Below are 27397 nucleotides of genomic sequence, written 5' to 3'. Positions count from 1 at the left end.
TCAGATTTTGCTTAAACTCAGTCCCAAGCGTGGGTCTGCTAGATGCCCATCCCGCATTGGTAGGGTGGTTCCTAAGTGCAGGAAAGAGAGTAATGCCCTGAGAAGGAATCAGCAAATTTGTCTGCAGTGTGTTCTGATCTTCCTGTCTTAAAGCTACAATAAAACTCTTCAATGAAAAAGGACTTGGCAGAGTTTCCATCTGTTCTTGGCTGGACTCATTAGCCAAGCCTGAAGCACACAGAGATACGCTTTATTTTCTTTTTCCTGGTACATAAGTAAAACTTCACAATATTCATGTTTTTTACTCAATGAAATGGAGCAATCATCCAGCCATCCACCCAGCCTAAATGTAGTTTCTACAATATGAAGTTTAGACAGTTACAGTTTCTGCTTTTTGTGATCTTTCTCTCTTTTCTCTGGTCTGTCCTTTCCTGAAGTCCATCCCAATCTGCTTTACTGTAGCTTTCTAGAATCACTTAAAGAATTATTTAGATATCTGCATCAGTAACTTACCCAGACCCTTTTGGGTATGACAATAGAAGAACACAGCAATTTGGTATGACCTGAAACAACAATTTAATGAAATAAATGTTGTAAAGGTCTCTTAGTAAGACATCAAAGAAGAACCAGGCACTAAAAAAAAAATCCCAATGGCCACCAATTGCAGCAATAAACTGCCTGCAACTGAATTGTTGGCTTTAAGTTAACACATTATATCCACTTAGAAATTCAACGTGCAAACTCAACATTCCAACTTCTTACAAAAATTAGGGAAATGTTCCCTCTCACTGTGGGAGTATATTCAGCACCTTTCCTAAAAGTCCTGGCAACCTGCAGAATCATAACTCAATTTCTCTGGGAAGCCCCGAGGTGCTTCCTGAAATCCAAGTTTGTAACCCCAATCCCTCCATCCTGGTTCACCACCTTTGCTTAAGGAAGGGAAGCAATCCACATTGGGAAGGAGGCTGCACTCATTTTCCTGCCGTCCTGCTCTGTGACCTGAACCCACAGTTATATAACAGTGGGAAGCACGGACAATTCATTCCTAATGCTAGCTCAGTCCTGGCCCCTCCTGGGCACTGACTGAAAATAATACTAAAGCATGCTGAATCATTTACAGTGGTTTTATGATGCCGATTATCATTCAGAGAGGATTGACCTGACCCCATCACGCTCGTTTCATGCAGCAACACAGACTGGACTCCAACCAGAGTCTAACGAATGCCACCCACATTGGCACCAACACAAATCATGCATTCATGGAGGAGGCTCACACGTCGCAAACAGTTGCTTTAAATTTATCCTTGTATTAAATGCTCGGTAATTGCCATGTCCTTGCCTCTTCTGTCAGCATAGGCAGTGCTTTAAAACTATAAGCTGCCCGGATATATAGGCAGTTTTTTATTTCAAGCGGTTTCCCCACTCTTATTTTCAGAGGGATGCTAGCCATTATGAGAAAATATTTCGTTAATTAATGCTTCCAGCAGTCGCACAGATTTCTAATGCCTTTGCTAAAATAATGGTCCTTTATTCTGCTTCTTCCTCCAGACACAGATGCTGGTCACAAGGCATGGGAACAATTTACCTCCTCTTGTACATGAGATCCTGTGCCACTACGCAATGCAAAAATGTGAGCTTCTCAGTCATGCAGGATCTGGTCATATGGCTGCCCACTGAATTCCTTCTCTTTCCACCATCATAAAAGGGAGTACAAGATGCTGTTGCCATTTATATTCCACTGATTACACAAGCTATTTTCATGGCAGGACTCTGCTGCTGCATTCCATCACACAGACTGAACAGATTGAGCTTTTTTAGTGGATTCTGTTAAAATGGATGTTGGTTCCAATAGGACAAATTCATCAGGTAGGGAGCTTTTACAATGAGTCATTTTAAGGTAATCTTTGTACACATCCTTTTCAAATAGCTTGAACTCTTTGAACGATAAAAGAGGACAAAACCAAGAGTAGCTGTGAGTGGAGAAGAAATGTTTAAAAAGCTGATTTTGTTAAATGTTAACCCAGAAAACTAAGCTCTGTTTGATTTTAGATTGGATTTTTCTATGTGTATTCCCATCTTACTGATTTCTTTCTGCAGATGTGTTTTTAAACAAAGAGAAACAAAGTTTTTAATGTGGGACACTTTCATTTTTACTCATGAACTGTCATTATCAATCATTTATGTTTTATAGTGAACTCCTACACTAAATAAAAAGAGAAAATAAGAATAAATCTTGTAAAAGGAATCAATTTGCTGCTCATCAAACCCCGCAGGCCATGTGCTCATAAGTCAATAGTTTAAAATGAAAACATCTGATCAAGGTAATACACCTGTTAAAGGAGCATAAAATTCCAAGCCCAATGGTAAAATATAAAGATTATGAAGCCTTTTAAAGGAGTCATCAAAGTAAACTATTACACAGATACATCTGCTTCACACCAGCAGCCGTTCCGTCAGTGCCACTCATGATAATTGAGCATTAGGACAAACATTTCACAGAGCCTCTGCAGCTCTCGTTTTTTCCCAGTGTCAGTAATTCAGCTCAAGAAAAGAAGAAAGTTAACGGTTTAGCCCCCGTACAGTTTCTAATCAATGCAAAATATTAATGGTCTGATCTCATGACAAGTCTTCACATTAGGAATTCATCAGTCGTGTTTTACAGACGGAACAACTACAGTTCAGGCCAGCAGAGTGAACTGCCCAGCACGCCTGAGCACCTTGAGAGCTGGGCTCCAACCAAAGCTCACAGGGAATTAGTCCTATGACTGTTACTACAACTATATATACTATTACCCAGTTCAATCACTTGTTCTCTTGTTTGGCTCAACCTTTCACAGTTCTGCTGGAGGAGGAAGCAAAGTCCCACACCGGCATGGACATCCTTGGGCTTTTGCAGTTTCCCTCTCTGAAGCAATACAAATCCCCACATGAATGCTCTCTGACAACATACTAACATGTGCATGTTCTGTCAATAGGACCAAGGGGTTTTTGGTTTTCTTTTATTTCCCTCTTTTTTCTTTGGGCTTTTTTGTTTTTGTTTTTGTTTTTTTTTTAATAAAAAAAAAGTGCTAGGGCCACATCTCAGGGATTTTTGAGTTCTTGGGCCTTTTAAGTCTCCCTTGTCACTCATCTCAACTATGTTTTTCTAGTCCTTATTCTTTGTGATAGATAGCAACTGGGTTTGGTCCAGTTTAAAATGGAGGGCAAGGTTGGTGGCAACTGCATGTTCCTGCTCCTGACTTTCTTAATCTTTCTCCTTTGTCTTTTTTTTTCCTGAGACTGAGGTTTTGCAGACATGAGAGGAAGAGAAATGGTTGCACACATATATCCAGAGGAGGGGTAGGGTATCTCCTCCACATTACACCTTCTGTTGGGCTACCTCCGGCTTCCCAACCAAGCCAGCAGCCAAACCCCCTCTGGCTTCGCAATGCAGGAAAAGGTTTTCACACCCCCAATAATGCTGGTTTCACACTCCCACATCTCCCCTTCCCTCAAAGAGAAGCTGATCCCAATGCCTAAACTTTCTGTCACCCTGCTCAGATGCTGCTGGGGAGGGCACGGGGCGGGCTGCAGGCAGCGAACGCCTCCCGCCCCGCTGGCTGGCGCTTGGGGCTGCCTCAAGAGAAAAGCCACAACCCCATCCCACCAGCACTTCCCTTTTTGCTCCAGCAGTCCCTGGTGTAACATTACCCACTGGGTTACCACATGAGTAATGCTACTCATGTGACCAGAGTTTCCAGGCGTGGAATTTAAATCCTTCACACCTTTGATGTTACCCCGTGAGGGGAAGACACCACGGGCCTGGCCACCTCAGCCTGCCTGAGGCTGCAGCCCAGGGTCAGCACGCTGCACTTCATCATCAGGAGCCCAAGCTTTTTCGCTCAGTATCCTCACACCTGGCATTTAAGACATCTGTAAAAGCACTTTAACAGTCAGGGCCACTCTCATGCTTTATACACCACCGAATTTTTGGCATTGCTTTTGAAATGCCTTGTGCAGATGCGTTTAAAGCGGTGCTCACCTCACTGTCCCCATCAGCGCGCGAATCGTTACCTCTCGGAATGCAGCGCCTTGCTGCTGCTGACATTTATGTAGAACAGTGAGGTCTATTTTTGCCAGCTATGACTTCAGGGCCTTTCTCAATAACTTTAAAGATCAACAATAACAAAACAAAAAGGCTTCTGAATTTCATTTGCACGTGTTACCACAAGAAACGTGAAGTAGGGGCACCTGTCACAACTGTGTCACAACTCCCACACAAAGTAAATAAAAAAAAAAAGCAATCATAGCCTGCAGAACTCCTCTGAACCGTAAGGCCGCATTAAAAGAGAGGAATGGTTAAAAAATAGTTGTGTTTGAAATACAGCACCCACGGTGAGGTCGGTGTCAGAGCATTCCTGGGCAGGGCAGGACACTGCCTGCGGGTCTCACTCACAGAGAGAGCTGCCCTGGAAAGAACGGGTTAATATTAGCTCCGTGTTATACTCAGCGATGCCTTAAATAATCATCACATGGCTCCTGTAATCTGTTCCATGCTGTCAGCACCGGGTTAGTCATAATAATATCAGATAAGAGCTGTTCAAAGTGACATACTAACCAACATGAGAGCCACATGACTTTCTGGCTACATGGCTGCCCTTCACCTGAACTTTGGCTTAGATAGCTCCACACCAGCACAAGGTTCACCGGCGTTATGGACGCTTCCCTCTACCTGTGGTGGAAAACCTTCTGCCACCCCTCAAGCACCCTGTGGCTTCTCCTCTGCAGAGAGAGACAGGAGGTTTGACTGCCGGAGACACCCCCTGGACACCTCCCTCCATTTTTTTTACCAGCAGGCTCCAGGGGGAGGGAGGCACTTCTGGCAGGGGCACATGGGGTGACATTTCCTTTTTTGACCCGTGCTTCCCACCTCTCCTCTGCCTCTGGAGCTGCAGGGAGGCATCAGCTACCCTGGGCCAAAGAAAGGAGCAGAGAGGCAGGGGAGAGGCAAGGCAGGAGGAGGGACCCCGGCTTGGGACAGGGTGGGTGGCAGGGGCAGGGGAGAGGTAAGCAGAGGGGAGTGGGTGCCATGAGGAAGGGCAGGCAAGGATGGGAGGAGCTGCGGGAGGGAGGGCAAAAAGCGGTGAGATGTAGGGGTCAAAAGAAGGGAAGGAAGTACTAGGAACAGATAAACTGGTGCGAAAAATTAGGATAATAAAATAGAAAGGGACAGAACTGGTTGTTGCAGGCCCCGAGTAATAGGAGAAACAAGGAAAATGCAAAAAAAGAAAAGAGCTCCAGCTCAAGATGCCTCATCTAGACTGAACCCACTCATAAGGTGCCTATGGCCAGACCCAGACCCAGGGTTCGGACTCTGAACTACATTATAGCTTATACCCACCACTTAGAGGTCAGGTCAGCTCAAGCTATCTGTTGTTTGTCTTCTTTCTTTCCTTCCTTCTTTCTTTCTTTTTGAGGGAGCTGCCTCTTTTGTTTGCATAAATTTTCCTGTACAGTGGTGCCTTGGTGTTCCAGAATGCTAAATAAATAAAAATAATTAATAATACAAACCCAAATCCAGCAGCAGGCTAGGAACAAACCAGGGAAATGGTACAAATACCTGTTTAAATAAGAGGTGAAGGGCTGCCTTGTTGCAGAGCTACAAGGGATGTGGAGACATCCTTGAAAAGTATTGTGTTAACCTGCCAGAGCTCCATCAGGACTGCTTATGTCTTACTGCCCTACTGCCCCTCTCTTGGGTTCTACAAGGACGTGCCTCAGCAATATGGCAAAATTGAGGCAGCTGCCAGCCTGGCCACACGGTGTGGAGAAGTTCTCCAGAGAAGGCAAGGGGGATAGCTGGACCACTGGGAAATGAGAAGACCTGTGCAGAATAGTGCAGAGTATCAGCTTGCAGAAAGAGCAAGGGGAGGAAAAGAAAATGTAGAAAGAAACTGCTGTTGGAAGGAAGGGAATTCAGAGGACAAAAAAGGGAAAGTGAGTGAAGCAAAGGCAAAAAAATATGAAAGGGAAACAGAATTAGAGAAAAGCTAGAAGAAAATGGGAAAATAGCAACAAAATTATTTTGCTTTACTTTCCTGAATTATCTCTGTCATATACTGCAGCACATTTTATCTGTATCTCTTAAACTCTCAAGTTTTGTCCTCTGAGGCAGATTTGAATTTTTAATCTTACTGCTAAGTGCCTGGCAAAGGTTAATCACTGTAACATTAAACTGTCACTGGGCAGCAAACATATCCCCATATTTAGCCCCCCATTCAACCAAAAAGGATGGTGTCAAACAAGCCTGGTGAAGCCAGGGAATTCAAAACAAAAGGGAGAAAAGGGCAAGTGTTTGGTACCCATCTGCCAGCACTCAGCTAGGTCTGGCTGCAGAGGCTGCTCACCCAGACTTTGTCCAGAAAACAACAGGATCAGGCCCTGGCTTGCCAAGAATGATGACCTGTCTTTCACCCGCTCCACCAGACACCCTCAGCAAAGAGAGAAAAACTGCACAACAGAAAGAAATCCCTTCCCTGGCACTCCCAGGTCTCTTGGGTATTACACTGAAGGAAGAAAGGGGCACTCACATTAAGCCTTGCATGCAGAGGCTGGCCTACACTGAGGGGATGTGAACAGGCATCTCTTGGCTCAGATAAAGCCTGAATCACTCTATGGACATACCTGCCTCATTCTCTTCACTGCACAACAAAACCAACCATCAATTAAGTGAGATAAATCTAGGAGCAGAAGCTTGTTTCCTAAAATTAGGTGGTCCCAGTTCCTGCATTGTTCTTGTGAAGACTCACCTCTAGGATGTAGTTTGAGTACTGAGGGGAGACTACCTGGTGTCATCTCAGGAGTTAGCACCCATTTTTCCTGCCAAACTGCAGCCTGAGCATGTTTTCTCCTCTACTGACACATGTCAAAACCAGTGTTACACAACAGTGAAATGGCTGGAAACAGCTCCCTGCTTTTTTAAGACCTCTAACCCCAGGCAGGGCTCTGGGATGCACTTACATCTCCCTTCATGAGAGGCAGAGGGTATGTTAGCCCTCTTCTCTTACTGAGATGTAGAGAATTTTGTTCCAAACGACACCATTTATTATTCATTATTATTTAATGGGACCAAAGAATGCAATATGTGTAACCAAGAAATATGCCAAGTAATGTTCTTTCTTTTAATGGCTAGATCAAAGCGAAGTTTATGAGGCTGGTGCTGGCTCAGTCAGTAGTGGCATTTGCCCCAGATCCTCTGCAGAGCACCTTGCTCAAGCACGCTTTAAAAATCTTAAAAATCAAGGACCAAAAGGTGTGTTAGGCATCTTAAGCTCACTTGCCTTCATAAGCTTTTTTTTTCCCTTCCAAATAAATGTTTTTGGAAGACATTCCTCTAAGCCAACTTGCAGTAAGTGCTTGACATAGCATCTCGGGTACTCAAAAAGCACACAGTCCTTGGAGAACACTCTTCTCTCTCTCATTGTAAATGCATGCAGTGGGTGATGGAAAGGCTCTCAGACCTGCCAGGAAAGGGACGACTTTCTGATTTTTCTCCTTTAGTCACCACCTGCTTTATACACAACCAGATATCCCCCTCTCCCCTCCCCACCTCTCCCCATGTAAGATTTGTAAATGTCTCTGGAAAAGTTGTGAAACGAGCTCTGGCAGGATACACATTCACACTAATGCTGAAGACTCTCAACTGTGATAATTTAGCAGATCATTAATCCCACTCTCTAAAGGAGGCTGTAAAGCAGAACTAAATATGCAAATCCTCTTGTGCTTTAAACTTGCATCTGTCTGTCCATCCATCCAGCTATCTATCTATTGTAGTGGAATTCTCCTAAAATCACGCTGTATTCTAATCCACTAATGTAGTTCAACTGGAGCATATAAGATTAAATAAATAATAATAATTTTAAAAGATGTGAAAATAACCTGGAGGTCTCTGTACAGTGAGCAATCTTGCAGACTTTGTGATCTCCACCACACGTGCAGAAAGGGGGTGCACACAGTGCTGGGGGTTTGTAAATTAGCCTTTTATCACCACCCACTGACATTCAAGCACCGATTACTGTAAGGCACAAGTGCAAATGAGGTGGGTGGCCTCTTTCTAGTCCACTTCACTGCACTGCAATGCAATCTGGCATGACCTCCAATTCCTATTCAGGACAGCAAACGCTGGGGTATCAGGGGGTTTGAGTATTCTGGCATGGCTGCAGGTGGTATGCTTGTGCAGTAACTACCTGCACAGTGCCTGGGGCTAGACATTTTGCTCACATGAGCAATAAACTCTCTCAATCAAACGTAACTAAGTGTATGATTTACCATTTGCAGCTATTCTAGCATGGAACAATTCCTGCTTTAACTTGAGATTCTTTTAGGTTTTTCTTCTGGCTTTAAATCAGAATCCTAAATGAACATTTAAAAATGTAATGATCTTTGCTCCTTAAAAATTGCAGTATCAACGTCTATGGGGCACCTTCACAGCGAGCACTGCAGTGATTTTTAAGATGCAGCACAAATGATAGAGTGCTAACAAATGTGAAGTAACATTGCGGGTGAAAACTCAAGAAGCAGCCCTGGACCTTACTGTACCTATGCAAAGTCCAGGTAGAAGGAATGTCCCCCATCTCCTGAGCAGTTCTGCAGAGCAAAATATGGCAAAAAGAATATGTGAAGCTCACTGAACCTAACTCGGTGTAAAATACCAGTTCTGCTTGAACCATAGGAGCTCTGGAAGGCAAGAGATGCCTTATTTCTGTTCAGGGGAAAAAGGGGCACTGTGCAGATGGGGAAGACCCAGCTTCAGCAGTTTGTGTCAGGGAATAACAGATTTATTCTTGGTTGGAAAGCCCTGTGGGGAGTTTCAGCAATCTTAAGGCTGGAACTAACACCATCTCTCTAGCAGCCAAAGGACTACACTCCTGTCTGGAAGTGCAGCTGATGCTCCCATATGGGATTTAGCTGCTGGCAGAGAAACTATGATTTGCTACAGAATTCTCCACTTTCCTTCCTCAGTCATTTAACTGTACTGTGAGGACAGCTACTCATCTGGGGAGACCTAATGGGCTTTCTTTGCCTCTTACACCTTTAAAATCTTTCTGTTTGCTTACTGAAAGACCTATGCCCAAAATATTCCTCCAAGAGGCTTCTGCTCTGCAAGTCCAGTTGGGCTTACAGAAGGTCCCATTCTGAAGGACCACTTCTGACTTCTCATTTTACCAGTCCCATATGGAGCTTGCCACTGGACTGTGCACGTCAGAATCCGACAGGATGGTGGCTGAGACCTATGGCTAAACCCCAATGTCTTAAACATGCAGGAAATTATCTACAAATGCCATGGGGCATTTGTGTGCACATGTAGGCACATGAGAACTTGTATATTTTCTCGTATGTACTCATAAACCTGCGAGCACTCCAGAAACCAAGCAACATCATCTGAAATCTCATCTAGACTTTTTCCTCTTCTCCAGCCTGCCACAGGCAGTTTCCTTTTCTCCCTGTGCGGGCCAAGATCCCCCAGGCACAGCTCTGCTGTTTGCACTAGACCAGGAGCAGGATTTGCTGTGCCCATTGGATGGGGCAGTGACCAACGGGTGACAGCAGCAATATTTAAATGATTTCATGTCAGACATACAAGACAACCCAAGCAACTGCTTTACAGTGGCCTATAAAGGTACACAGAGAAATGTGAATAGCTGTTGTTTCTGGCACTGAAACCATAGATGAAAGCAACGGACAAGTATTGGCCTTTGGCATATTGACACTTCCATTAGAGCAGGAGAACTTGGCATTTGATGGAGGTGTCTGGTGGGACAGGAGAAGAAAAAAAATGCATATATATAAATGTATGCCTATCTATAAATAGACACAAGAGATGCAGATAAATTAGTGAGTAAGAAAAGGAATAGTAGAAGCAAGCACTGTAATTAGTTTTGAAATTAATTTCAAGACAGAGCATGACAATAACGCTAAGCCAGCCACTCAACCTGCTCTCCTAACAATGCGGCCACTCCAGTAATCCCATCACAGGTCAAGAAGCACTGGGATTTGTCACTCAGCACGGGTGTGTTAACTCACAGTTATTTATCTTTGCACCTTGTATCTACATATACACAAAGAAAAAAATAGCGTTTGTTTACTGTACACTTTGTACCTTAAAGACTTCAAACCCAAGGAAGAGAGAGGGAGGTAAAGGGAGACAGATGGAGAGAGGAAAAGGGAGAGGGAGAGGGAATCTGAAACTGATGCATTATTTTTCTTCTGCCAAAGGAAACTTGCAATAAAATGAAAGGAATTTGCAACAAAAATTAAATCAAAGTTGAAAATATTCAATGCCCAAATATTACTATAGTGTCCCATGTGTCTATTCCAATATGAAAAAGCTCAGAAATTAAAACCAGAAACAATAGGCATTTTAAAAAATTAAACCCTTACTGACAATGCATACAGGCATATTAGGCTATTTATTTTTATATATGTCAGTTCTGCATCAAGATATTTTCACAAAGATCCTGAATTATTTCCATGCTCTATTACATGCACTACGTATTCAGAAGAACAGAAGAACAGACACCATTATAACCACAAGAAATAATTTTGGCCTTTTTTTCTGATATAGTTTAACACGATTTTAATTATATATGAAGAAAAGTTTGAATTATTAGCTTTCTAAAATACTGCCATTTGCTTCAGTAAGTGCTTTGCTCTTTTCCTCAGTAAATGAATCACATCCATCCAAATTTCAGTCTTACAACAATGAGCTGCTCAAGTATACAATACAACCTATTCTGAAAGCATCATCTCATTGCTGAAGACAAGAGGTTTACAAAGGGGATGCCAGAAGTAGCCAAGCAGGCTTCCTCTGTCTGCTGTCTACAGAGCTATCCCTAAAAATTCAGCATCTTGCCGTTTTTGAGCCACCAGCGTTATTTTAAGGAGGCATTTTACAGACTTCTCCAACATACTGAAGAATGTTGCATGCAGTATGGCTGAAAACAAAGTACAAGAGCTAATAATTCTGCTCTTAAAACACCAGCATAAAATGTACCCCTGCAAAGGGAAAGATTAGCATTAATTGCCTGTTGTCAAATCCATAATTTTTCCCAATTTATTAGAAGTTTTGTGCATTGCAGCACGGCCAGAATAAGTTTGTGAGTACTGCAATACACCAATCTTTATTCTCTCTTTGGCAAGTTAATGCAGATGTTTTGACTTATGATAATTCCTAATTAGGTTTAGGAAAAAGTCCCACTCATTTGGAGCTCTGGTGCTACTATTATTCATTTGAAATTAAACTCTTAAGTTTAAAAAAGAAAGAAAAAGATATGTTTCTCTCTCTCTTTACCACATCCTATTTATTGCAAGAATACTTAATATTAGTAAATTGGTCCCTTTGGGAATCTAAATGTGGGCACATATAATAATACACGTTGAAAACCATAATTCTATCATAATCACTTCTCATTTCAGGTTGTTGGTTTTAGGGGGTTTTTTAGGGGAGGAGGAGCTGTTAATTCAAAAAGGAAGCTTCTTCACTGAAGATTTAGAGTAAGATTTGGGTATTTACATAAACAATTTATGTTTGGAGTGCAAGCTCATTCATGCACAGATAACCCTTTCATATATGAATTTCTTAGTGTAAAGCTGGAGAGTAATAAACTTCTGCACTACAGATTCACTTTGGGCTATCTGTACAATTTTCTGCATAAAAGACCAGCAGGTAAGCCTGAAAACCACTTTACGAATGATTTAAAAATATAGGGAAAATAATGCAAGCCTGTGCATCAAAGCCCAGGGCTCTATTTTCACAGGGTACTTAGTGCAGGTGACTCATGTGCTCAGTGTGTTCCTACATCTCCCAGGTTTCTTCAGCAGTGGTGGGGAAAGGCGATTTTAACTCATTCCAAGTCTGCAGCTTTAAAAAGTGGAAAAAAATTTACCAGGCGGACTCCACAGTCAGCAAAAGCTTCCCACATAGAGCACTCCAGTGAGCAGGGAAGGGTATGCGCAGGGGAACGGCGACCGAGGAGAGGCTTAACCTGATTTCCTAGTTTGTATTTCCAGCCCTGCTGACGCACGCTCCAGAAGGTCGCTCGCATGCGATCTGCAGAGATGCTGCTGCAGGGACCCCCTCCTCCTGCACCCTGCCCAGAGGGAGGGAGGGAGGGAGGGGAAGAGGGAGGGAGGAAGCATCTCCACCCCACGGCCACCCAAGGGGTCAGCAAAGCATCACTGAAGCAAGAGTGGCGGGGCAGCATTTGGCCTAGCGTGACTCTTCAGGGGCACTTGGCATTCACGTTTTAAAATAGGCAAGTTTTCCACAAGAGAGGAAGAGGAGAGGGGAGAGTATTGTCTTTCTTTAAAAGGATAGTACATTAGTGACGATATTTTTTTTTTGTTAGATCCCCGTTTGTCTAGTTGGGGAATTTATGGACTTTTAAAAATAGATTTTGCCAAACAATTGTGTGGGCAACTGCTGACTTGCAGTCTGCAAGATATCTTTCCGTCAGCCTCGGGAAGATTAAAGCAGGTTCTATTTTCATCACGAGGGAGCTAAGGATGTAGGCACAAAGGAGAAATTCACTTTTTGTCCACATCAAGCTGAGCCTCTTGCCAGACGATGCAGCGTTCACTGCAACAATTGCCAACATAATGTGTTGCCTTCTATAGTGCCTTCAGGTTGAAGAATAGCTTTGTACTGCTACATGTAGAGCGCAGGAGTATTTCCCAGTCCCTGGGTCTCTAGTTTAATGCTAGGATAGTTTCTTTGCCCTGTTTTGCATGCCAAAAAAGCTAATGGAAAAAGAGCACTGGCGTGCAAAGGAGCAAAATCTCCCCCATTATACGCATGTGAGGAAGGAAATAGAGATGAAAAATAAAAGATCACAGTGCTACTTGTTCTTGTATCTTCTTTTAAATTCTGTACCTTCTTTTTAAGCCCTGATTCTAATCTCAGCACCACGATGCTCAGAAAGAAAAGCAAGTCACAGCCTGGTATCTGCCCCTCTTAGATGGAAGAGAGGAAAAGGAATCCTGCCAGCATATCTGTACAAGACAAACCTTGCACTAAATAGGGCTACAGGGACTTGGGAATGGAAATGATCTTCTCAGTCTTCAAATCCAGGCCCCTGGTGTCACAGGCTACAGTGTGGTGCAGTTCCTCTTGGAAAGCAATCACCAGCCCCTGTAAGGAATCTCCCCCGCTATCCTTGGCAGGAAGGTCTTCCAGAACCTCACCCTGTTCATGGTCTGAGCTTTATCTAATTTTCAGCCTACCTTTACTCATGGCTATTTTATACCCACTTATTCTTGTGGCAACACTATCTTGTGCCTCCAACAGTCCTTTGGCTCCCTGGTGTTTTATCCCCCTGAAGTGTTTCTGGTAAGCAATGAGATCCTCTCTCTGCCTTTGTTTTGCGAGTCTACCCAAGCCAAGCTCTTTAAGTCTTCTCTCACATGACAGGCTCTCCATTCCTCTGATCTTCTCAGTACCCATTCTAAACTGAATTTATCCTTCGTGCACACAGATGACCTGAATTGTACATAGCCTTTTTGATGGGGTCACGTCACTAAACATGCCATGGAAATAGCACAAGCAGAAGAGATATGGGTCATGATCTACAGGATGCTCCTGTTATTCTTGGATACATAAGTGTACTTGGCACTCACTGACTCAAAATAAGGAATGAATATATTAAAATGTAAGTATTTAGATAAACAAAGACAGAAAGCTTTTCCTTTGCTTATCAAGGAAAAAAAATATAATTTTACCCTGAACCTAAATATAAGTTAAGAGAAAGATATTTACTATGCAGCCTCCTAAACTAAAACCACAGCTGTGGTCCCACAAAATACCATCCTCCTGTCCATAACAAAGGAAGGGCCCTGTGCCACAGTCCCTTTTTCAAGCCATGATCAATACCCGCAAATAATGCAAAGTGTAAAGGCAAACTTGGGGAGAGGACCAGCATCTCCATGTTAGCTGCTCTACCTTTTTCATCTTGCTCTGACCAGTTCTGCTGCTGCTAAAGAAGCTGACCCCGAGTCCAAAAGCAGAGCAGTTCACTTTCTGTTGAACTTCCTCACTTGAAAGCAGATGCAGAGACCCAGGGAAAATGGGTAAATCTAAGCACCCATTGGAGAAGGGCCCCCAGCACTAAGCTAAACCAAACTAAACTATAGCAAGCAATGGCATACAGGTAGCAATTGTATTAAGGTATGCCAGCAGTCAGCAGGCTTTCAGCCACGTCCCACATACGGCTGCAAACACTCGTGCCAGTTAATTAGCACTGGCATAAAACTAGAAAAGGGACACTGATCAGGACATTGGGGTTAACCTGAGCCTATGTGAGCTGTGCCATCTGATCTTTTATTCCATCTGTTATCAACATACTTTGAGAGATTAATCCAATACTCACTATTTTAATCGAGCAGATACCATTTTGTTACTCCCTATCATACTTCACAAGTCTTAAATGTTCAGTGTGTGATTGACAGCTTGAAGAGGTGCCACAAGGTTAAATGACAGCCTATCAATTTTTCAAGGGCAAAAAATCCTTTACAAGACATTCAGAGGTTTTCCTTTTAGCATTTTTCCATTGTTTGCCTAACCTAAACCTCAAGCATACACTGGAGTTTAAGGACATGCTGCTGTAACAGGAACCATCAGTCAGGAACGAAAAAAAAAAAAAAAAAAAAAAATCTCAGAGAGATGCAACATATACCCATCATAAAAACACACAAAAATTACAGTACTCATGCTAGAGATCCCCTAAGGATCTGTTTTGATGGCAGAGCCACTTGCTGTTAGCTACACCACACCCAGTGTTTGCACCCACTCATGAACTGGAGCCACAGCCCCACCAGCAGTACCAGAAGACACGTTCTTCCACAGGCACCACCCACCACAAAGGCACCTTGTTCCTCTAACCCTGATAGAAGGCTTTATACCAGATCAAGGACAGCACAAGAAAACTGATAGCTTTGCCAGCTACAGCTCTGCAAGGGGAAGATGAAGCTGTGAAAATCCCCACGTTCAAAGAGCTGCTCCACTGGAGCGAGGGCAGCCAGACAGAAACACACAGCCCAGCACCTGCAGAACTACTTTTCTTTACAGGAGGAGACAAGTGACTTAGGGGCATATGGTCCAACACCTGGTAAAGTACTGGTAGGAACACATGAACATTGCCTGGTACCTGGCAAAGCATGTGAGAGTGGGACCCCAGCTGGAAGGGAAGCTGGGTGGTGCCCCTTGCCCACCCGAGGCAGAGGCACCGCTGCCTGGCAGGCACCCTGTGTGCTGCTCCCTGCCTCCTCCTGCCCACCACAGGGTAGGAGCTGAGCAAACATCAATAGCAGCTTTTTATCAGCCCCTGGAAATACAGCCAGTTAGTATCAGCTAGTCATTAATCTGGTGTTATGCTGTAGGTCAAATTGTTCCTCTGTTTAGACCTCATTGTCAATGTTTTCTGCTTCCTCAGCAGCATGATTTACTGTTTGCTGCGATGTAACTTCATGTCACTGTCACGTTCGCTGCATGTGTTCTGCTCTTTGCCTCTGAGACAACTTGACACCTTGATATACAAACCAGAGCCTCAAAGATGGTTGTAAATACTGAGCTAGGATCTCTTCATATAAAGTTGAAGAGAACCTAAGACAACCGACTGCATATGTACAAGGTAGAGATTGACTTGACAAATTCACCAAGAAAAAACATGGCATTAATAAATTAAGAGCAGCAACCTGCCTGAAGTTCAGCTATATAGACTGATAGAATATCTGAATGATTGCTATAATTGCTGTAGATACCAGTGCCAGTCTACAATATGGCCTCTTGTGCTTGTATTGTCTTTCCCATCTCTGCAGCAATACTATAGCTCCAAATGCAACTGTTGCTGAATTTAAGCTGGAGTTCCTGGAAGGCAAGTGCCATATATTTATACCTCTATGCTTTTGGTTCTTAATTGGGTCCTAAACTAAATGTGCGGAATATATACTTAATTAAATGTGCTAAAGAAATATTCTAGGTGCATTTAGAAAAGATTTGTTTGGTCAACTAAGATGTTTTGCAGCCGTAATTGCATTATTGTTATTGGCATTTCTAAATCACTCTCTGCATTTCCTTTGGAATAAATGTCTCAGTAGCTCACCAGCATAATGTATTACTGTGCTATGAAAATTGGAGGAACACATTATATATTCATGTACACTTGGCTTTAACCATTTATACTATAACAATAAAGTAAAGATTATTATGCAGTAAGTTTGCTGAATCATCTTTCTTTTAAACCATAAATATACTTAACACACACCATAACATCCACCCAGTAAGAAATAAGGAAAACAGAACTCACTTATATTTTGAAATTGAACGGACAGCTAAAACTGAATTAACCAGACAAATAACAGCTTTTCAAAAAAATAAACTATAGTTCACAAACTGTGGTATAACACAGCCTATTTTTCTCGCAGTACAGGGAAGAGAAAGAAGGAGTTCGTATCCTGCATGTTCCTAACACCTATGCATTCACTCAAAATCAGGTTTTGATAGCGGTCTTAAAATATCTAGAATTACAAGAAGATAGAATTCCCTTTATATTACATTTTCAGAAGCACCACCAACACTGCAGCAGAGCAAGGGAAATCCGAATCCATTTTATCAGCTTCTACATGTGACACGTATTATCTCTGCGATAGCATCTTCTGTCAAACTGTACCCAGGATATTTACCTTCTCAAAAATCACAATCAAAACCAAAATCAAGCAACACAGTATACTAGAGCAAAAAAAAAGGTGGTCTTTAGAGCAAACTGACTATACTGAATGTGAACAGGAAAAAAAAAAAAAAAACCCAAACCCAAGCATGTTTAATTTTTCCACTCTAGCAGTTTAGTAATGTACAGGGATTTTCACTGTTTCTAAGTATTGCAGATTTGTTAATAGGCAAGTCCCAGGCATATGCTTGTATAACACAAAACATATTTGGTTTTAGCATTAATAATTTCTTTAATTGCTTTCTTAGCAATTGTGTCACATTTGCAATTTTCACTTACTATGTGTTTCATACTTTATAATTTTTAACCTCTTGAGAACCTTCTTAACTATTTTGGTGTATTTGTGTGGCAGGAAACTCCAGTAGCCTCAAGATGAATTAGCTGATGAAATTCAAGTTCAGTAGACTTGGGAGGCAATCTTGCAGTGCATCTCTTGGCCACAGTTCTGATTTTGTGTGGTATTTGGGGGAGGGGGCAGACCATGCCCCAGCCTAGCAAAGCTTTTAAGCACACACTTAACTTTAAGCATATGATTACTTTAAATTACTTCAGTAGGATTATTCACACACTTGAACTAAATGCTCTTCTGGATTGGAGCCCTTATGCATAGCACACAGTCTATCTCTGCAGGGGCTCCCAAATTGCAGAGGAGATGTAGGAGAAGAGGGTGAGACACCTGTAGGTGTTTCCAGGACCTCACACAGCACCCAGGTGAGACACAGAAAAGGTCCCTTTTAACATCAATTGGAAACTGCAGCTGTTTTCCAATGCTTAGATGGGTGCCTCTTAGAGAACCAGGATGTCTGGGTTTTTTTAAAGCCTATTAAAAATGTATTGATAGAAAGTCATCCTTTTTTTAGAAATGGATTATTGATCAGAAATCTCTCTTTTCAAGTCACATTTTCTCAAGACAAAAAAAATTCTGCTCCAAAAACTCCTCACTTCATTGTTTGGTATCTGATGCTTTGCAATAATTTTAGAATGAGGAGATGGTACTTGGCCAAAGAAAGGCAAACAATGCCCATCTAATGTTAAGAAGAAAATGCTTTGATTTTCGGGACTTAGGAGTATTTTTAAAAATACCTCTCTTTATATATATATATATATATATATATATATATACACACACATACATATTTTTAAAGACAGAATATCAAGTCTAAATTATTTCCTGACCAGCTTTTGTTTCCTGACCCCACAAAGCAGCTCTGCTACACAGCTCCACTTGTGCAGCCCTTGTCAGCCCAGGAGGCAGGCTTAGGAGGAGGTGAGGAGAGGAGCTGCCCTTTAAATAACAGCACAGCTGCGTGTAGGTTGTTTGGGGATTTAAGTGTCAACCCCTCTAACTATATTAATGGGAACTTAAGGTGTAAAGAGATACCACCAAAACAGAAAAAAAAATATTTTTGATCTGACAATCCTTCAGCATCAGAGCCAAAGCAGAACAATGTCATGTACTTTGTGGCTTTCACAGGTATAATGCAACGTAAAAATCTTTTATCTCAATATATTTAATTTTCCACTGTGAGAATTATCATGTTGAACACGGTCCTGAGAAATAAAGACAGACATGACACCAATGCAACTCAAGGTAGTTTTAAATCAGGTCTTATTTGTCTATGTCAACATTGTGAAGCAGAGGCTACAAAGGGTTTTGTTATTTTTGTCCTAATAAAGATCCCAGAAGCCTGCAAGGATCTGTGAGCTACTTCAGTATTTCGGGAGAGTGCCAAAAGACCACGCGTTGTGTTCCCAACAAGGAGAGAGAAGCAAAGAGTTCTGCTGCAGCCCTGGTGCTTTCACTGTGTGTCACTGTGCATCAGCATTAGCTGGAGAAAAGGAAAACCAGTGACATACCATTTTTCCTGAAACATCACATCTCTCTTCTCCATCTATTAAGGAAAGGTTATGATCCTTTTGCTCATAATTATAAAACAAGAATGTTAATATCACAAAGGTTCAGCATAAATCAATTTCCAACTGCTAAATTTGTTAGTCTTGTAATATATTATCTGAAATGGGAAACAAATCCAAGGCTAGGATTTTTTGCTGATACTTTCTAATTGTATCAAAACCACTAGATAACATTTACATTTCTATTACAAATTTCTAATTTTTTTACCCCTGAAATTTTTTACCCTTTGAAAATGCATTTTCTTATCTGTGGTGGATACAAAACCAAAACTGATTTATCCAACTAAAATGAGCTTATAATTAATAAAAAATTACTTATGATGGCATAAAAATATTTAACTAAATTATACCTGGCATTTTTTAATGTGTAAGGAAGGTATTTTAAATCATGTCCTAGACTGGCAATTGTTATTCCTACTGTTGTTCTTGTTATAGCATTAAAAGTGGTGCAAAAAGGGCAGAAATCCTTCATGGTGCTTCTTTTAGGGTCTTTAACCAGCGCCTACTAAAATTAAAGCGGTCTCAGCAAATATTTCTGCTACATTATTAAGAATGAACCAAAAGATGAAGGTGATTTAGTTTCAGTTCTGTAATAGTACGTTCAAGAGTATTGATATATTTTTATCATGTGAGAATATGTATGTATTTCTAGTTCCAAGTTAAATCTTGAATGCAACAGTCTAAACATAATCCCTGTAATTAACAGATAGTCCAGCAAGCTGGTTCAGCTTTCCCCTCTGAAGCAGATACAGTCATTTATAAGAAAGAGAGAAAGAGAGGGAGAAAAAGCATTTTTCTTATCAGATGTGATGTTCTACTGCAACACTTTCATTCATATGTGCATATTTGAAAAGACTTTTTAACAAATATTTCTGTTGAAATGGAAACCTAAAGGTACTTTTATCTTGACACACAGTGGTCATGCAAAAATCTCCAGAGCTCTAATGAGAAGATATCTAACCAGTCTGTTGCAGGGATTTGTCCAAACCCCCAAACTGCTGCTTCACATGGCCCAACATTGGCAGCACCCACTGAGCAAAGCGACTGGAAAAAAAAACAAACCACAATCCTTCCCAATATGAAGAAGTCCTCCTTTACTGTCTGATCAGAGAAGAAAAGTAAATGCTATCACATTGACTGAAGGGGAGGTATCACACACCATGTGGTCACTGAGAATGAACTCTACAGTGAGCAAGAAACTCCTTTTTTTTCTTTGTTTTTTGAGAATGAATGAGGCAGGCGGGTGAGCGGACACCTGGTCATTTAAAATGCACCAGTATCTGAATGGTGGGCCTGCTCGCCAAATTGCTGCTGCTGTTCTGAGCCAGAAGAACTAAAATGTGTTTCCCTCATACATTTCAGCTGTTGTGCTGTATCAGAAGGCACTCCAGGCTGGAATGTGAAAACAAGCCCAGATCATTGTCCTGGATTGTTTTCCCACAGTCCCTACCAGCTTTCACACTTCAAAAACCCATCTGATAAATACAGCTATTAGTGCATTACCTTCAAATTAGGACTAATAAAGTCCTGTCCCAGACTGATATAAAATAACAAGTATTACATAAAGCACAATGTTAATTCCAGCAATTGCATGGTGAGTGCAATGGGCAGATGACAGACTTTGTGGGTATGGTAAGTAATTCCAACCTGTAGCTAAAGCCCAGCATGTATTTATATTGGAGAAAAGCCTGTAGTAGTTCTTCCCCAACCCACATCAGCAGTATACATCACCCATAGAAGTTGTTTTCTACTTTTTTTTTTAGCAATTCTCTGGGTTATTATACTAATATATATTATACTATATATACTAATTACATGAGAAGTGCCTGATAGAGACCTCCCCATTGCCACTGTATATACAACCTTATAATTACCCTCTCTCTCTATCCTTCCAGTCAGAACCACAGCATGACATTTTGGTGATCTCAGCATCTTCCACCCAATGCTTGAGCTGTCTAGGCTGCTCCCATCTTCTGCAGCACCTCTCACCAGGCCCTACAGCATCTCCTTCTGCACTCTTGGTGTCCAATGCAACCTACACTTGATGTGGCTCTGCTTCTGCTCACCAACAGTTGGTCTCAGGAAAGCTCAGGAAGTCCCAGTTAAGCCTTGTTTCCATTCACAGACACTGCTCATACATTCTGTGTAGAGAAAACCTATTTATTATTCAGCTTTATGTCCTACAAGTGAATATCCAAATGCAGCAGCATTCATCAGACAGAGTTCCTGGAAACATTTACCCTAATTATGCTCCTGTCTAGATTGGTTACCAATCTTATCTTACAGTTAAACTACCAGAAGAATTTCTAAAAGAGTAGAATTTTTTTAGTGGTTTTTATCAGACAGACAATGGGAGAAAGGAAATAAATAAACTCAGGGAGATAAAATTACATCATCTTACTATTTCAGTATGATAAACAAAACAGTATTCACTTCCCTCCCCAGAGTGCTATGAGACTTATTCCATTAAGGTCTGTCAAGTGCTTGGATGGAAGGCCTGTAAGTGCATGGTGTTATTAGTAAATATTAAATAGAAAACTAGATTCTAATTATCAGGATAAACAGGCTAATTTCTGCTTGGCTAAATACACTTGGGAGAGGAACCCAGGACCACCACCGTGCTATAGTATTGCACATCCTTATCTGATCCAACACCTTTTGCTCTCCAGAAGACCAAGTTTGCTCAGGTTCAAACCTACCACAGCTAAAATTCATCATCCCTATCCCTTCCCCAATCCTGAATGAAAATTTTACTCCCACTATGATGCATAGTAGACTGACACAATTGATTTTCCAGGCATCCCCAAACCTGCTCATCATCGTGTACAGCTGGGACAGAAACTCAGCACACACATACGGCACACAAAGCTTCTGCTCCTGCATCTGGAGGGGGTCTCTGCCCCTCCAAACACAGCATATGCAGTCCCCTTTGTCATTGGCACTGTGGCTGCCTTCATCCCATCACCAGAGGGAAATTCCTGTTTTGTGGTCTTTCTGCCTTTCACCACAATGGAGAGAGAAAAAAATTAATAAATCACCCTGCAGAGGTTTCACCAGAGATTAAAAAAGGAGACATAAAAAGCATTGGTGTAAAGTGCACTGATCAATCAGAATTAGAGATAAAACTGCCCTCAATATCATGTGTGAGTAAAGGTCTAAAATATTTTTTGCATTGATCATTCATGATTAAAACTCATGTCATCTGGTAGCTTTGGTGAGGCTTTTCTTTTTTTTTTTTACCTTTGCTGTCAAGTCGAGCTTGTGCTAGGCACAGCCATCTGGGGCTTTACATCTTCCCAAGCATGCTGTGCAGTCTGATGGCATCTCTTGCGTAAAAGGCATAGACCGACAGGGATTCAAAGGAGAGACAATCACTGCAGTGAAGAAGCTCCTTTCCCATCAGGGAAAAAGGTGGGGATGGACAAAGCTGCAGAAAATAGCATTCTGGTGGGTGGAACAGAAACCTTAGTAAAGACAGGAGGCCCTTCGCAAACAGGGTTCTTCTTTTTTCAAGGGAGCAACCATTTTGCCAGCTCTAATGGTGCTTCAAAAGGGGGCAAGCAACTTGTGCCTACAGAACTGCTCCCAAAGACTCTGCATAACACAGGAGCCCCCAGGGTGCAGCTAAGGAGTATTAGCTAGTTCCTAGTCATGTATTTTGTTTGAAAGGAAAACTGCCTTCGTTGCACCCAGCATTAACAACTTGACTGCTGCAAAGGTAACAGGCTTCTCCCACCAGGGGTAGGCTGGGAGATGTTTTGAAAATGAACATTTTGAATTACAGTGGCCTCTTGCTAGCAGGGACCACTTACTGATCAGCAACATTTGCAAAACTGGTGGTTTGGGCTTTCATACAGAAATCCCCCGCTAGAAACCAGGTCTTGAAACACCAGCAAAACAGGTGGGAGCAAGAATATTAAGCAGGATGGTTTGCAACCTCTCCCTTCCCTCCCGCCAACCCATAATAACAGGATGAATGAAAACAAACAAACAAACAAACAGAAGAGGGTTTACAGAGACTTAACATCAGCTCCTTCAATAATCCCCATCGGGTGCTTCTGAGAATGGATGGCGTTCAGCCACACTGCTTCCCGACTGAGATCCAGAGAGGCTGGGCTGGAGCAGACCTAGCAGGGGAGCCTGCTGCAGAACACCCAGGCTATGCTGCTGGGAACTCAGTAAGACATCCATCCTCCCTTAGGTTTATACATGGACCAGCACCGACCTTGGTTTTAGGAGAGAAAACACCAGACACCCATTTGTTATGTTGTCTGCTCATATGATAGCTATAGATTCACTGCAGCCTGCAAGCAAGCCCTTGTTCTGCAGCTAGGATGTGGTTAGGCATGTGCTGAGGATGGGCTGAGGTATCCTGCAACTGTGGCACCATCTCCTGCTTCTCAGAAGCTGCTTTCCAGCACTAAGCAGCCTGAATAGGGAGTATGGACTGAATTGGAACCATGCAATTTTTAATGCGTCTACTTATTGAATTTTTAATTTGCAGATTATTGACTATATGGACTGTAATGGCTTTGAACAACGGGGTGAGTGTGTATGCCAGACATCTGAAGTAATTCCATGTGAAAAGAGATGGCATATTGCTGGAGCCTTTAATTACACTATTATTTAATAGTATTAAGGAAGGGCCTGAAAATACCAAATACTCTCCGCCTGCACATTTATCAAAATCTCAATAAAATGAAATGCCATTTGTGTGAGGGAAAGGGATGGGTGGCTCCAAATACATACATTTGTATATAACGTCTTTGAATGAGATTGGTATGAGAGGACAGGCCATAAAGAAGTGATGGTTTCAGTCCATGAGATTTTAAAACTTTTTGCTTCTATGTTCCTATAAGCCGACGACATAGAGAAGCCATTAACTGAAAAGTGATTAGTTTTCTGCCCAGCCTTTTCCTACACATATGAAGACCATAACAAGAATGATGCTGTCACTAAGCCCTACATCTGTCTGCATATTGGGTTTATAGATACATGCATTATAGATACAGGGCCTGCTGCCACAGAAATGGGGACTCCCAGGCTTATTTTCAGCAGGTTCTTGACAGCACATTCAACACAAAAATCCATTCTCAGCAAAGAAGCAGCAACCATGGGCTGGCCTCTCTGCCAGGTCACTCCAGACACTCCTTCCCCCTCTGGCAGCAGGGTGCCGCTCTTCTTTTCTTTCCTCGTGATTTTATTTGGAAACAAAAAGCAACAACATCCTGTCATCAAACATCAGTAAGGTATAATTATCATAGCTGTGTTTTACCTAACACAGGGAACATTATTACTATGTGAAGATCACAAATATCAGGCCTCCAGCAATGTCACACGAGAATGTCATAACTAAGCCTACGTCTAAAATAAACGCTCGGAAAAAACCTTCTCAAAATCCCTGTCTACCTACATGCAAATGCATGTTATTAAGTGAAGTTCTTTAAAAGACTGGTGAAATAACTTGTGGAAGAAGACGACTGGATTGTTATTCTGGGGGGGAAAAAACCAGCAGCTATGCAGAGATCTGGTATTTTGCTGTGGTATCTCAGACGGTGCTGTTGGAAGGAGCCCTGAGTACCGGCAGGCCACAGCTCGGCTGAAGCACACTGCAGCTGCTCAGGACGTGCTGCCATCAGTCCCAGGCCTGGCTCTTCTCTCTTTCATGCCACCAACTATGTGCCTGACTTGTATTTCTGCTGCCCCTTGCCGACAGCAGTATCTCAGTCAGGGAACTCAAAGCTCTGGGATAAAAAGCACCTTTGCTAAAACTGTAATACAATGTGCCCAACAAAATGAACTCAAGATGGGTAGGAGTCACTGGCTGCTTTAGATAGATGTATTTTTACTGACTGCTGACCAGCTCGTGCATTGAAGTCTAGCAGAGTTGAAAAAGAAGAGACAGGGAATACATACCCCATTAGGAAGCTGAAATGGCGTGCAGAGGGACAGAGCTTCTCAGTGGAGGGATGAGCCAGGGAAAGAAATTCTGCAAATTCCTTTCAGTGTCAGGTCCTTAACTTTGCAGTGGCAGTTCTGTACATAGAAGTTTTGTTTCATGCCCTATATATATTCCCCTTTCATGGAGAGAAGGCTGGAGACTGTGCTTACTATTCTTGGAGTGCTGTTGTGGATGGGTGGAATACTAAGAGAACCACATCTGAAACCGTACACTCACAACGTCCCTTATCAGTACTGGACATACATAATTTTTCCTTGAGAAGTTTCTCGCTAGGAAATCAGTTGTCACACAAATTCGCGTGCTTCTGCTTGCTGTTTTTTGTTGTTTTTTTTTTCAAACCCACTACATTACTACATTTTTTGATGTCCATTTTAATGTTCCTTAAAGATAAAGCCAACCGCCTACACGAAAATTTCATGCACCCTTTTCTTTGGTTGAACAGAACTGCTTTCTCACAACACAGTAAAATTTCACATACATTTCAATGACTCAGTTAACTCCACCCAGCTGAAAATATCCACCTGTAAGCACTAAACATTTCTGTCTTAATTGAATGTAAACACAACCTTCCCCAACACACATTCTCTCAGGCAAAAGGAAGTATGTGCTCCATAAATGTAAAGCAGTGCTGTTTATTTTGGGAGTTTAGTTGAATAACTGAAACACTGGCCTTCACCTTGGTCTACCCTTGCAAAACTGAAATCCAAGGTTGAAAAGGGTTTCTCTCAGCCAAAATTTTTGATAAATTATAATTTATCAAAATTATAATACCAACACTTATCTACTTGATACAAAGACTTCAGGGAACGCTTTGTGGGAACAGAATACATGGAAGTTTGAAGTGATCATGGCTAAACACAAGCTGGCAGCTAGCACTGATAGTCCACGAAAAACACTGTTCTTTTAATAACCTCTGTTTTTCAGCTGAAGTGTAATTCACTACAGGTTTTCCACAGCCCACTACAAGTTAGACAATGGCAGTGTTACTTTGCAGTTTTGTTTGAAAACAAGAATTACTATTGATTGCACATGGAAATGCTGAACAATGAACCAATAACTTCCATCAATAGCATTTTAATTTCTTGACTAAGGTGTTCAACCAAGCCTCTATGGGCCCTTTGCAAGGCTTATGTTGAAGAGATTGGAGCACAGCAGAGAATTGCAGCAGTCAGAGCAGAGATCTAGAGGAAGTGACACAGAAGAAATCACAAAAAAGATCTCCCTATTTAGTGTGCTGACAGCCTGAAAATGAGGATTGTTTCGAACATTGTCTGTATGTTAGCTCTGTGTGGAGGCTGGCTGGGATTATGCCAGCTTTGATAAAGATGAAGCAGGGCTTAGAAAAGATGTGCAGGCTTCAGCCACAGAAGAGTAAAGCACAGATGCCTTCCAGAGACATTCTAAGGTAAAGGGCTTGCAGTACAGCTGGCAAACACAGGTCCCAGGATAATAATAATTATTATTAATAATAATAACAAATTAATTCTCTAATACAAAAGAGATACTAAAGTAACCAAACCTGCCTGACATACAACTGGGACAGTTGTTGTCTTTTAAGTGAAGTAGAGAAGAGCTACTTCTGTATCAAGAGACAGCTACTCTGATTTCAGAAAATGGGTACATTGGACACAGCAGTTGGCAAAGGAACTAAGAGAAACCAAAGGATTAAGACAGCTGAAGCACAATGGAAAGACACAGCGCTCTATTAATAATGCTCACCTTTAAAGAAGCATGATAGGACCATGGCATTTAATATCAGTGCTTATCAGAAGCATCTCAAGAGATTTCAGCTCTTTTAATGTATGTCTCACAAAAGAAACACCACTAAAGAGTGCTGACTTCAATGTTTTCCTACCGCTAACAGCTGCCTTTCAGGGCAGATCCCGTGAAGCTTTCCTCTTCCACATTTAACTGACTGCAGATTTCCACGTTTAATTGAATGGGATTCAATAGCAGGAGCAGAGAGAGTTCAAATTGTCCCTTTGGGGATTCGCTCACCAGAAATTACTCATTCATGCCATGACATTTTGAGGGAATATCATAATGTCGTTTTGGACACAATGTCATAACTTAGAGGAACAGAAGAATAAGATGGAAACATCAATTACGATAAAAAGAGTGTAAAAATCCTGGTTTGCCCTGTGTCCTTCCTTTCACAGGGAAGTCCTCCTTCAAAAAACGCTGCTCTGTATCCACATTCATGAGAGGGTCAGCACCATCAGCTGTGACAGGGTCACCTGCAGGCTCTACCCCACTGACCCACCTTCATCCCAGCCAGTCCAAAATCCTCCGTGAAAGGACAGAGCTGACCCGTGGTACCCGGTGGTACCGTCAGGATCTGACCCATTGTCACAGCACGACAGGACACAAAAGGACCAATGTTGGTATCTGCATCCTCTTGTCTGAGGGCACTACAGGTGGGAGCAGAATGCAAAACCTTTATATTCACATGTATGTCTGTGAGTACGTATGTGTAGGTGTGTATACATATGTGTATATACATAAAAAGGGTCCAAGAAGCTTTTCTGGCAATTCAACATCATGTGCTGACACTGAATTACATTAGCAATATCACTCTACAGCATAATGCTATTTTTTAAAAGCATGAAAAAAAAAAAAAAAAAGGGCAGATACAGAACCGTCATGGGAAGGCTGAGTGTTTGAGGCATTTAGTATGGAGATAGAGCATCTCACAGACAACCCACCAGGTCATGTTTGTCCTGTGTGAGAACAATGGCTTGAAACCCATTCCAAAAATATCCCT

At 42.0% G+C, this 27397-nt stretch overlaps 1 protein-coding gene and 1 long non-coding RNA gene across 3 annotated transcripts in view; one reads left to right on the top strand and one right to left on the bottom strand.

Moving 5' to 3' along the window:
• PPARGC1A (PPARG coactivator 1 alpha) overlaps positions 1–27397 on the bottom strand; it is a 363077-nt gene that overhangs the window by 86225 nt on the left and 249455 nt on the right. The gene's annotated exons all lie outside the window — the stretch shown is intronic.
• Positions 11516–16225, top strand: LOC139796359 (uncharacterized). The gene is made up of 3 exons (XR_011725973.1): positions 11516–11704; positions 13512–13685; positions 15465–16225. It is a non-coding gene; the product is annotated as an uncharacterized lncRNA (long non-coding RNA).

The sequence above is a fragment of the Heliangelus exortis genome, chromosome 4 (assembly GCF_036169615.1).
Source record: "Heliangelus exortis chromosome 4, bHelExo1.hap1, whole genome shotgun sequence".
Taxonomy (NCBI): domain Eukaryota; kingdom Metazoa; phylum Chordata; class Aves; order Apodiformes; family Trochilidae; genus Heliangelus; species Heliangelus exortis.
This window is presented reverse-complemented; position numbering and strand designations above follow the sequence as displayed.